Source organism: Macrotis lagotis, chromosome X (genome assembly GCF_037893015.1).
Source record: "Macrotis lagotis isolate mMagLag1 chromosome X, bilby.v1.9.chrom.fasta, whole genome shotgun sequence".
NCBI lineage: Eukaryota > Metazoa > Chordata > Mammalia > Peramelemorphia > Peramelidae > Macrotis > Macrotis lagotis.
Genome location: NC_133666.1, coordinates 194,274,027 through 194,286,361, shown reverse-complemented (window position 1 = coordinate 194,286,361; position 12,335 = coordinate 194,274,027). Strand labels below are relative to the sequence as shown.

The window sequence follows — 12,335 nt, the reverse complement described above, 5'->3', positions numbered from 1 at the left end:
CCCTGCCCCCCGCCCCGCTCTCCTCCCTCCCTCCCTCCGCTCCTTCCCTCCCTTCCTCCTCTCTGGCCGCCCCTCCCCTCGTCCGCACTAGGAGCAGCCAGGGCCAAAGAATCGCCCCGGCCGCTCTTCCCGCGGACGCTTCTCGGGGTGGGCAGAGCTGGGACCCGGGACTCGGCCGGCGCGGGGCATGGGGGCTTCCACCCGCCGCTGAGCCTGCCCTTACTTGCTCGGGGGCTTCTCTTTGGGGAAGGGGGTGACTTGACAATTTGTGGCGTTTAATGGTTTGGGAGGGGGTATAAGGAAAACTAGGCAGAGGAGCCGAGAAGACAAGGGTCCGGCTGTGAAACTCTGGCCCCCCATGTGGGGCGGGGCAAAGCCGGGGAGTCCTTCTCCCCGCCTCCACCCCCACCCCCAGCCCCCTTTGGCCTGAGAAGCAAACCTGAAAGGTGACAGTCCAGGTTTCTCCGAGGGAGTGCCTAGGAAAATGCCTGCCCCCCCCCCATCGGTTTGTGCTGACCAGGTTTAAGGAGAGCACGCAAACATTTCCCTCCGAGTTGAGTGGTAGGGTAATAAAAGGCAGCAAGTAGGTATCAGATCCGAGAAGCCCAAACGTAAAAGGAAATCTGGGGGAAATCCTGGGAGAGTGCCGGTTTTCCCGTTCCGCTTCTCGGGTCAATTCGATTTGGCAAAACAAATATTGATTAAGCCTCCTACTCAGTGCAGAGCCCTGTTCGGGACGCTAATGAAATTCGGAGTTTCAAGGAGGTGCATATAGTTAGGCTCTTCACATTTAGCCGTGCTACTTAACGCCAAAGCGACCCTTTTTCGGTTATAGATGTAAGCCTACACACAGTCTTGTTCACGGACTGAAGACCAGAAAACCCAGATCCGAGCAAGGCAAGGAAAGCAAAAAATTTGTTTTTTATATCAAAGCTAAAGTATTTGACACACTACACAAGAAAGAAGCTTGGTCTTCTTTTAGGACCTTTAGAAACAGGAAAATGCTACCATTGTTTGCTATCACTTAGTTGACCTGCTCCCCAACCTCCTATTTCCCTTTTCCTCATTTATTTCTCATTTTCTCACTTAGCAATTCCCTTTCCCAAAAAATCTATCAGTATAATGTGAGCTCCTCAAAGAAAGGAGCTCTTTTTACTTTTTTTATCTCTTGTGTTTAGCACAGTCTCTGACATATAACTTGGTTACTCACATAAAAATGTGAGGTTAGGGATAAATGTAGAACAATTTAGATAACCTTAAATTCCAATTCACTACGAAGATCCCAAGTACTTTGCTGATTTTAAGAAGCTCTGACAAAATGCAAGCCCAACATTGAGGAACTGCAACTGAGGCCACGGGAGCATTATGTTTTGAACCCAGATTTAAGTACTGGTTTGCTAAGTCTGGCCTAAGGGAGAGCGAACTCTGCTTCCTCTACTTTAAACACCTACCCAGGTGCTATGGGGCCCATTATAAACGATTATGGAATTCTCTCAAAAGGCAATCCGATGAATACAAATATGGTATGGGACAGGGTAATTTATTCTTCCACACAATTGTCATGACAAAAAAAGATTTAAAACAAATTAGAAGCAACCTGCAATGACAATTACATTTTACTAGGAAGCTGATAGTTAAATTCATCAGACAATAAAGCAGTTTGAGGACTGCTGATTTTAAACGTTTTACATTCCATTTCAGCTCTACACTGACCAAACAATTCCAGTTGAATCTGCCAGTCAAATGACCAGGCTTAGGTCAGATCTCTGGTCAATTTTATCTAGTCAAGATTATTGGAGTCATTTCCAGGGCCTCTCCTCTGCCTCAATTCAACTTTGAAATGATGGGATTCAGGGCAAATAGAATTCACATCAGGTTTCCTCCAAGCTTGAATGTGTCCATCTTAGGTTAGATACTTATTTACCTAAGATGAAGAAGAAGAAACATAAAAGAGGCAGTCCTAATTCTACCTGAGGCTCCCTTTGGGGGGATTTGTGATTTAGATTTGTATATTGGCTACACAGTGGCCTGGCTGGAAGGAGGAGAAGGCAGCAGTCCATCCTTTCCTCCAGCCTGACTCCTGAGAAATCAGCACAAAACAATCAACATTATTTGTAAGGAAGGGTGAAGCTGAGGGGAGTCCTTTTAGTATAATCAGTCACTGACTCATCATCTAAGGTGCACGTGGCCAGAAACAAGGCATAAACTTTCTCGCTCAGCTGACTGAAACTAGGAATGACAAAATATTAATATTCTTAGTAGGATGGCCTCTTTTGACCTTTTCTACTTTCCTGTACTAGATACAGATTATCATTGCAGCAGTATTGTGTAGGGAATTGAGAATATTAACTTTAGTCCTATAAACTTTTTTAAGGGCTTTAGCAATAGAAATAGAAAAAATAGGAAATCCCTCTTAAAACACTTTGTCTATTGGTCTATTTCCAACAATGACTAGGGGAAAAAGGAAAAGCACCTATATATTCTCAATCTCTATGGTGGCAAAGAACTGGACATTTCAGGGATGCCCATCAATTGGGGAATGGTTGAATAAATTGTGGTATATGATTGTGAGGGAATATTAATGTGCCATAAAATTTGATGGGCTCAATGATATTAGAAAAACATGGAAAGATTTGCATAAAATAATGAAGAATGAAATAGCAGAACCAATAAAACATTATATAAAGAAACAACAATATTGTTTTAAAAATGACTGCTCAATTAAGTTATTTTGTCTATTATAAATTTATAAATACTCAGCTATAAAGGACATGAAAAAGGATATCTGCAGAGAAAGAACTGATAAAAAGAAATATGTATAGAATAATTTTACACACATATATGTATATATACATACATATATATATACAGATCTGTTTCTAATAGTAGCCATATCTAGAGTGAGATTAAGGTGTAGGGGAGAGAAGAATAAAAAAGAAAAATGTTTACATGAAAATTTTGTTGTATATTTGAAAAGAATTACAAGTTGTGCATAATAGATTTGCAGTTTCATATACAATCATTTTTTATTAAACTTTGTTATAAACATGCTTATTTTATTCCATAAGTTTAAAATAAAATTAAAAGAACACCATGCCTAATAAAAGAGAAGGAATTTGAAATAAGGAAAATGATTTATTTGATTTCTAGAAAATCTTCCCTTTAAGAGCAATGAGAGAGTAATATATAGCATCAAAACTGTAGTCATGCAGGTCTTGGATGTTCTAAAAGATAGGCTCATAGTTCCTTAGAGACCTTGGAGAAGTGAGTAAAGCTACTTAAAGTATATATTCATTCTGTTGACCTCTGCAGTAGGCAGGGTTTCCCATTCAGCAAGGCTTTGTGAGACAGCTGCTCCCATGGAGACCCAGCATATCAGTGCCACCAGTCAAAGTGGTAGTGGCAGCTGCCTAGATTGTTGTAGCTATAAAGCATGGGGGCAGGGAGAAGCAGTATGTGCCAGCGTTCAGTGCACTATGGAGAAGAAAGGTACCTTTTTTCCTTTCAACTTTTCCTTTTCTTTCAACTCCACTTTTGGTGACTCCAGTATAATACATAAAGCTCATTGTATTTAAAAGTGTAAAAAAGAAATCTTAGTTCAAGGGCAGGGCAAATCAAGGTCCAGGAAGAATTGGGTTTGGGTCGGTAGGGTGCAGACCTCTAATTTAAAAGACTGCAAACCTGTCAAACAGTACAACATTTAAAGGGTACTTAGTCAAACCCTACTAATTGACTTATCTTCAGATTCCTTTCAAAGGTGCTGTCAATCAAAGGTACACTCAAACTTTAGTGTCCTAGATTTTACTTTTGAATAGGTTAAATCTAAAATTAATTAGGAACTCTTCTTTTATTCCCACCACAGTATAGTTGGCTAAAGTAAATAAATTTCAAGGATCCATTTCTCACTAATGGAAAACTAACATAAATTTAACTTTAGCAAATTTATTTAATTTGTGAAGAAAACACTAATCATTGAACTTCATGATGCAGGTTGACTAACCAGTCAGTTTAATTACATAAAGTGCTTCAGTCTTGTTATCAGGAGTAGCCAAACTGCTGACTCAAGAATAATTGGTGCTTATTTGTATGTTATTTTTCGTGGAATTGTAACATTCTTTCAATATTTCCTGATATGATAGAATGACTCCCCAATTAGCAAGAACCTAATTCAGTGAAATTTGCCATTAAACCCTTGCCCTAAAGCAGGGGTGTGGACCCTTTTTTGGTTCAGAGACCATTTGGATATTTATAACATTATTCACCTGCTATATTTGACCAAACAATTAATTCACACCTAAAAATGCTCCTAGATTTATTGAATTTCAAGTCCTATACTGGCTGCAGGGTGAAGTTCCTGGCCCCCTACCCTAAAGAGAACCTCTATCTGATAGAACATTCCTCTATCTGACAAGAACAGAAACCTCCCTAGAGCTAGCCTAATCTCAAAACTAGCTACCCAATTAAAATCAATATTTTAGCTTTATTTCATCCTTGAAAAACAATGTGATATTAAAAAAATACTGGACTCAAAGTCAGCAGACTCATACATTTGACTTTAAAACTAGGTGTACTCATACTCATCTTTAAAGTGGAAATAATATCATTATTCTTGGGATAAATGCTATATTAAGTACATTTCAAACTATAAACTTTTATGTAAATGTCAATGATTATTTTTAACCCAATAGGGGCAAACACACTATATTCATGCCACCAATGGCTGCTTAGGATCCCACTAGGGTGGATGTTAATCCTCCAGCTCTTCCCTCTTTGAACGATTCTAAATTCCCTTAGCATGACCAATCATTTTGACTTCTCTGGGAATCTTGTATAGATGAAGTTTTAGAGACAGCCTAGAAAATATTTACTGGCCCTACTGGATTTTTTGGGGACAAAGGATTCAAACGTCTTACTCTTTCCATGGAGGGTAATGTCTTTTGTTCCTAGTGTAGGCTTTCCCCCTTCCATTTCAATGTCTGCCTTTTAGCCTCAATAGCCCTTCAAGTTTTCCTGATTTCTTTATGAATGATCAATCTTTACATTATTGTTTTCAGAAAAGATAAAGAATCTTTAGGCATTCAACCAGAAATGTTTTGGTGATTGAAGTGAAGATGGTATGTGGTCATGGAAACAGTAACATAGAGTAAAGCTGGGAATATCAAACAGAAAAGAGAAAGATGTAACACATTTTCTGAGGATGGAAAGACACATGTGAAGACAATCACCCAGAAGGGAAAAATAAAAATAAAAAAGAAGCTAGAACCAATCTCTGGGAGCTACTCTCTCAATTTATGCTAGAGAATCCTGAAACAAGGACTCATCTAGAAGCTCTTGGGGACAAACTTGAGGGAATTAATGCTATACAGGATTTAAAATAAGTTTTGAGTTTACACCCTCAGAGATTGAAGTGGTATAGGAGAAATTATGCTCAAGACACATTGAAATAAATATAACTTTTTAAATGTTGTTACCTATCTGACCTGAGTTTCCTTTCCTGGATCTTTCCCCAGGTGACATCCTCTAAACACGGGTATTTCACAGGCTCTCTTCTGGACCCTCTTCTCTTCTCCTTCTATAATATTCTACTTGTTGATCTCATCAACTCCCATGGATTTAATCATTTTATGCTGGTGATTCTCAAATCTACTTATCTAGCCTTAATATCTTTGCTGAACTCCAATCTCCCAACTCCAACTACCATTAAATTCAACATCTCCGTCACTCAGACTGGCAATGAAGGTGTCATTCCTTACACATCACAATTTCTCACTCCCCAGTCCTAGCTCACATCCAATGTATTGTCACAATGCATCAATTTCATCTTTACAACATCTCTCAAACATGCCCTCTCCTATCCTCTAATACTGCCACCAACCTGGTATAGGCCCTCATTTCCTGGACTGTTGCAATAGCATTCTGGTTGTTCTAACTGTCCCAAGTCTCTCCAGACTCCAACTTAACCTCCAAGGGATTTTCCTAAACTGCAGATCCCACTTCATGTCACAAACCCCCTCTCCCCATAGTCAATAAACTCCAAGAGATTCCCTATTACCTCTAAGATTAAATATAAAAATCTTCTGATTGGCTTCAAAACCTTCATAATTTATCCCTCCTTCCCAATCAATTTATTCCTTATCCTTACACACCCAAACTCTATAATCTAGTGACACAGGCCTCCTTTTTGTTCCTCCAACAAGTTAATCATTTCAAATGGTACTTACCTCAGATTCCAGCTGATGAGATCACAGAATAGAGAACAGAGACAGAGGAAAAAAAGGATAGCATCTATGACAGACATTTGAGGAGCACCCACATTTATTTGTTGTGACATAAATGAAGATCCAATAAAGGAGGCCATAAAAGATTAGTCAGATAGTTGGGGGTTAATCAAAAATGAACAGTATCACAAAAACCCAGAGAGGAGATTGTATCCTGGAAAAAATTAATCAAGAGTGATAATTGATAAAGGATGAGCACTGTGAACAAGTCATTCTATCTGGCAATTAAAAGATTGTGGAAAGATGTGAGCATTAATGCATTGTTTATGGACCCGGAAAATGATTAAACTATTTTGAAAAGCATTTTAGAACTATGAGAAAAAAAATGACTAAAATATCAATTCACTTTGACTCAGAGAATACACTTAATGGGCATAAATACTTCTAGGTGATCAACGAGAAAAAGAAAGACCCATAAACACAGAAATGTCTATAGTGAAAAAACCAGGAAATACAGCAGATATTTGAATATCAATTTATCACTAAAAAAAAGAGAAGAATGTATTGGAATTCAACTGCTCTAAAAAATTGTGACTGGGGCAGCTAGATGGCCCAGTGGATAGAGTACCAGCCCTGAAGTCAGGAAGACCTGAGTTCAAATCCAGCCTCAAGCACTTAATAATTGCCTAGCTGTGTGACCTTGGGCAAGTCACTCTTAACCCCATTGCCTAAAATAAATAAAATTTTACAAAATGGTGAATGATAAATATAGAGAAGTATAAGAAGGCATATTATCTGATACAGAGCACCGAAAGAGAGAAATGTCATAAATAGCCAGGGAGGGTAAAATACCCAGGAAGAGAGGGTGGTGGTTAACAATGTCAGATGATACAGAGGTCAAGAAGGTTGAGGTCTGGGAAAATATTTTTGTTGTTCAGTCACTTCTGACTCTTCATGTTCCCATCTGGGATTTTCTTGGCAAAGATACTAAATGAATGCTATTTCCTTCTCCAACTCTTTTTACAGATGAAGAAACTGAGGCAGAGTTGTGACTTGCCCAGGGTCACTCAGCTAGTTAGTATCTGAGGCCAGATTTGAACTCAAGAAAATAAGTCTTCTGGACTGTGGACACAGAATGCTATCCACTTCACCATCTAACTGGCAATTAAGGGATCTTGTTAATTCCAGAATTTCTGTTTCAGTTGATTCATGAGGGTAAGAAGGTGTATTGCAAAAATTTAAGAAGTGAGGAAAGAGTATTCACTATATACCTGATGTTAAAAGCTGGGAAGACAAAAAGAAATATAGCAATCTTTGTCCTCAAAGGGTTTATCTTCCACTGGTTTGTGTGTGTGTGTGTGTGTGTGTGTGTGTGTGTGTGTGTGTGTGTGTATTTAGGGGGGTTTTATATATATATATATATACATATATATATATGTATATGTATATATATATAATTCAATACCAAATATACATATAAAATAAATACAAAGTAATTGGGTGGGGAGGATGCTAAAAACTGGGGTATCAGGAAATACCCATAGTAAGTGTTGACACTTGTGCTGAACTTGGAGGGAAGCTAGAGATTCCCAAAGGTAAACTGAGGAAGAAGAGTATTCCAGGCATAGAAATGGATAGACTGGAAAAGCATCAAGTAGGACAGTTGACTAGAACAGTGTACCCAGAGGAAAAATGTGAAATCAATCTAGAAAGACAGTATAGCACAAGGAAGGGAAAAGTTTTAAATGCCATATAGAAGAGTTTGTTTTGTAATAGCAGCAATAGGAAATGGTTAAAGATATAGGGATCTGGATGTAAATCTAATAATTAACATACTAAGAGAATGGTCTTGCAGAAGAATAAAAAGGAAAGAAGAGTGTCATGAAAATCTGAGAGGGCTGTGGGTATTTAACTGCAAATATTGCAAAGAAAAGAAAGAAAAAAGAATGAGAAAAGATCATTAGATTTGTTGTTTCAGAGAAGACTGTTAATCTTGGAGAGAACAGTTTCATTTGAATAATGGGGTCAGAAGTCAAAATGCAATTGCTAGGGAGCATAGAACCCTGGAATCAATTTTGAGGACAGAAGTGAGTAAGTCAAGTTGTGGGTATGTGAAGAGAAGTTATACAAACTTGAGTCCTAGAGTCCAGCATGTACATCATCATCATCATCATCATCATCATAATTAGGACCAGTAGGATGAAATTTGAGGGGAGAATACACCAGTATGCATGTATGTAGATTTATGTATGTATGTATATATGTATAATTTTACACATAAATGTGATGACATATATGTATAATATTTGTTTATGTACATAATTACACATGTGTGTATTTATGAGTGAATGGGAGCCAGGGTAGGAGGGAATATGAGCAGACAAAGAACAAAACATAAAAGTGTATGAAATTATGAGTTTGGACCAGATTTCTAAGATCCCTTCCCAGTTCTAAAATTCTGTGTTCACAGCCAAATTGTGGGCTATACTCACTGTCTCCCCAGCACCCTTTTAATCTCAAAGAAAATTTCTGTCCCATGCTTTCCTTATTGGTACATACTCTGACCATTTCAAGAAATGAACTCACCACCTTTCACTTTATTCCCAACTTTCTAGCCATCTCTTTCAGTCACTTTGCTCCATTCAGGGTATCTTTTCCTTCCCACTCACCAAGTCTCCCCCTCCCCCCCCCCACCCCAGTCATGATCAAATCAACTCCAATATTTTTAATGGATGGATTTGATTGTTAATATACTCCATTATTGCCCATCTTACCAACTCTGTAACTTGGTGGACAAAAATGCCCTCCCCTGGGTACTACTTCCTTTTGTGTGTGGTCTTTGTTTTTAATGTTTGTATTTCTCAATACTTAATAAAGTGCTTAGCACATAATAAGACTTTTAATAAGTGTTTGATCATTCATTTCAACGATTCATGTTTTAGTTTACAAAGAATTTACTTGCTTTGATTACATGTGATCAATATTTCTTGATTATTAAGAAAAAAAGAATAAATAACAAGTTTATATATAGAACAAGGATAGTGTTGGGAAAATTCTAGAAAATTCCAAAGTTTGGTTTTAACTCCCTAGACCATAATCTTTTCCCTTTTCAACCATATATGTACCTTCTCAAACCTAAAGTAGTACCTTCTCAATCCAATCAAGAAGAAATGGACCGGCCCAGCTCTGTCCTCTGCCCCTGGAACAGGACTCTGGGGCTCTGACCAAATTAAGATCCTGATTACAGTCTAGGCCCCGCCATAGAAGAGCAGGACACCTTCCACCTCAGCCTGGTGGCAGAGGGGGGTGCATATGGTCATTCACAGACCAGGAGGGAGGACAGAGCCTCACACACTGAGATGCTTGTGGGAATGTCCCAAAAGCTCAGGAAGCACCCCCAAAACCAGGCTCAGGCTGGGAAAATGAGCAAGCAAAGAAACAAGAGGAAGACCATTGAGAAATATTTTGCATATGAGCCCAAGAAGGATCAAAATACTCACTCTGAAGATGAGGAAGCACAAGTAACTGCATCTAAAGACTCCAATTAAAACAGAAATTGGGCTCAGGCTACGACAGAGATTAAAAAAAGACTTTGAAAATCAAATGAGGGACTTGGAAGAAAAACTGGGAAAAGAAAGGAGAGAGATGCAGGAAAAACATGAAAATGAAGTCAGCAGCCTAGTCAAGGAAATCCAAAAAAATGCTGAAGAAAATAGCATGCTAAAAACCAGCTTAAGTCAAATGGATAAAACAGTTCAAAAAGTTATTGAGGAGAAGAATTCTTTAAAAAGCAAAATTGGTCAGATGGAAAAAGAGATAAGAAAACTCTCTGAGAACAAATCCTTCAGACAAAGAATGGAATTCAGGGAGATTGACGAATTTACGAGAAACCAGGATTCATTACTTCAAAACCAAAAAAATGAAAAATTAGAAGAAAATGTGAAACATCTCATTGAAAAAAACAACTGATATGGAAAACAGACTTAGGAAAGATAATTTAAAAATTATTGGAATACCTGAAAGTCGTGATCAGGAAAAGAGCCTTGACATCATTTTCAAAGAATTACTACAGGAAAATTTCCCTGATATTCTAGAAGCAGAGGGCAAAATAGAAATGGAGAGAATCCACTGATCCCCCTGAGAAAGAGATCCCAAAAAACAAACCCCTAGGAATATTATAGCCAAGTTCCAGAACTCCCAAGTCAAAGAGAAAATATTACAATTAGCCAGAAGGACACAGTTCAAATATCATGGAGCTGCAGTCAGGATCACACAGGACTTAGCAGCATCTACATTGGAAGCTCATAAGGGCTTGGCATATAATATACCGGAAGGCAAAAGAGCTTAGAATGCAACCGAGAATCAACTACCCAGCAAGGCTGAATGTCCTCTTCCAGGGAAAAAGATGGACTTTCAATGAACCAGGGGAATTTCAAATGTTCCTGTTGGAATGGCCAGAGCTGAACAAAAGGTTTGATCTTCAGATACAGGACTCAGGTGAAGCACAGAGATTGGAGGAGAGGGTGAAAATATGTGGGACTTGATGATGAACTGCATGTATTCCTGCACAGAAAAATTAGACTGATAATACTCATATGAACCTTCTCAGTTAATAGAGCAGGTAGAGGGAGCTTTTACAGTTGAATCACAGGAGAAAGCTGAATTTGAAGATAAAATATGGTGTAAAAATGGAGTCAATAGGAAAAAAAGGGAAATGTGATGGGAGAAAGGAAAAGGAGAGGGGGGAATAGGCCAAGATATCTCATATAATAAGATTTTTCTTTATTACAATGAGCTATTGCAATGATATGGAAGGGGGGAAGGCAAGGGGGAATGACGGAATCTTCGCTCTCACCAGAGGTGGCTAAGAGAGGAAACAGCATATATACTCAATGGTGTATAGACATCTGGAGTAAGAAGGGGGGAACAGGGGGAAGGGGGGGATGTGAGTGATGGAGGAGAGGATGGACCATGGGGGAAGTGTAGTCAGATATAACACATTTTCCTTTTTACTTCTAGCAAGGAGCTGGGATTGGATGGCCTGTCGGGGACCATAGGGCCAGGTGGATGCTGGGCCTAAGGGGTGGTAGGGGGGGCTCGGGGCCTCTTGGCCCCAAGACCAGAGATCTGTCTGCTGCGCCACTCAGCTACCATACAGCAGAGTCAGAGTGAAAGGAGAGAGGAACATATAGTACATGGTAATGGAGAAATCCGAAAGGAGGGAGTTGTGATCAGTAATGGCAACAGTGGAAAAATATGGAAGTAACTTTTGCTATGGACTTACCATAAAGAATGTGATCCACTGGTGCTAAAGTTGTTGATGTTGGAACAAAGACTCAAGCACATTTTTTATTATTATTTGGGGGGGTGCAGGGTAAATGGTGCTGGGTGGCCTGCCTGGAGCTTCATAGCTGGATGATCTTTGGGTGTCTGAGGCTAGATTTGGACCCGGGTGCTACTGGCTAAAGGGCGAATGTTCTGTCCACACCCCAGCCACCCCTACTATTATTACTACTTTTATTTTATTTTGGGTCTTTTTTTTCTTTTTTTGGTTTTTGCAGGGCATTGGGGTTGGGGTGGCTTGCATGTCACACAGCTTGGTGAGTGTTGGGTACGGGGCCAGATGTAGGCTCAGGTGCTCCTGGCTCCAGGGCTGGGGCTCCATCCATTGCACCACCTGGTCATAACTACAATTATTACTATTATTTTTTTATTCTAATTTTTTCTCTCCCCTTTATCGCTCAAGTGAATCTATATTTTGTGGGGGGAAGGGGTATTCTGTTTACTCTTAAACAAGAATATTTTATTAATGTATATAAAAAACATTATTTGTACAAAAAGAGAATAAATAAATATATAAAAAAAGAAGAAGAAATGGACCTTATTCATTAATCCAGCAATTCCATTACTAGGTCTGTATCCTAAAGAGATAATGAAAAAGGGTAAAAAATCCATCATGTACAAAAATATTCATATCAGTTCTTTTTGTAGTGACAAAGGATTGTAAATAATCCCCATCAATTGGTAAATGGCTGAACAAATTGTGGTATATGAACATGATGCAACTCTATTGTTCTATAAGAATTCATGAGGACAGGACTTGAGAAAAGTTTGGAA

The 12,335-nt window shown here is 38.8% G+C and overlaps 1 long non-coding RNA gene across 1 annotated transcript; it reads left to right on the top strand.

Moving 5' to 3' along the window:
- The first annotated feature begins 3,405 nt into the window (after positions 1-3,405).
- LOC141502522 (uncharacterized) lies at positions 3,406-5,721 on the top strand. The gene is made up of 2 exons (XR_012472575.1): positions 3,406-3,489; positions 5,511-5,721. It is a non-coding gene; the product is annotated as an uncharacterized LOC141502522 (long non-coding RNA).
- The last annotated feature ends 6,614 nt before the right edge of the window (positions 5,722-12,335 follow it).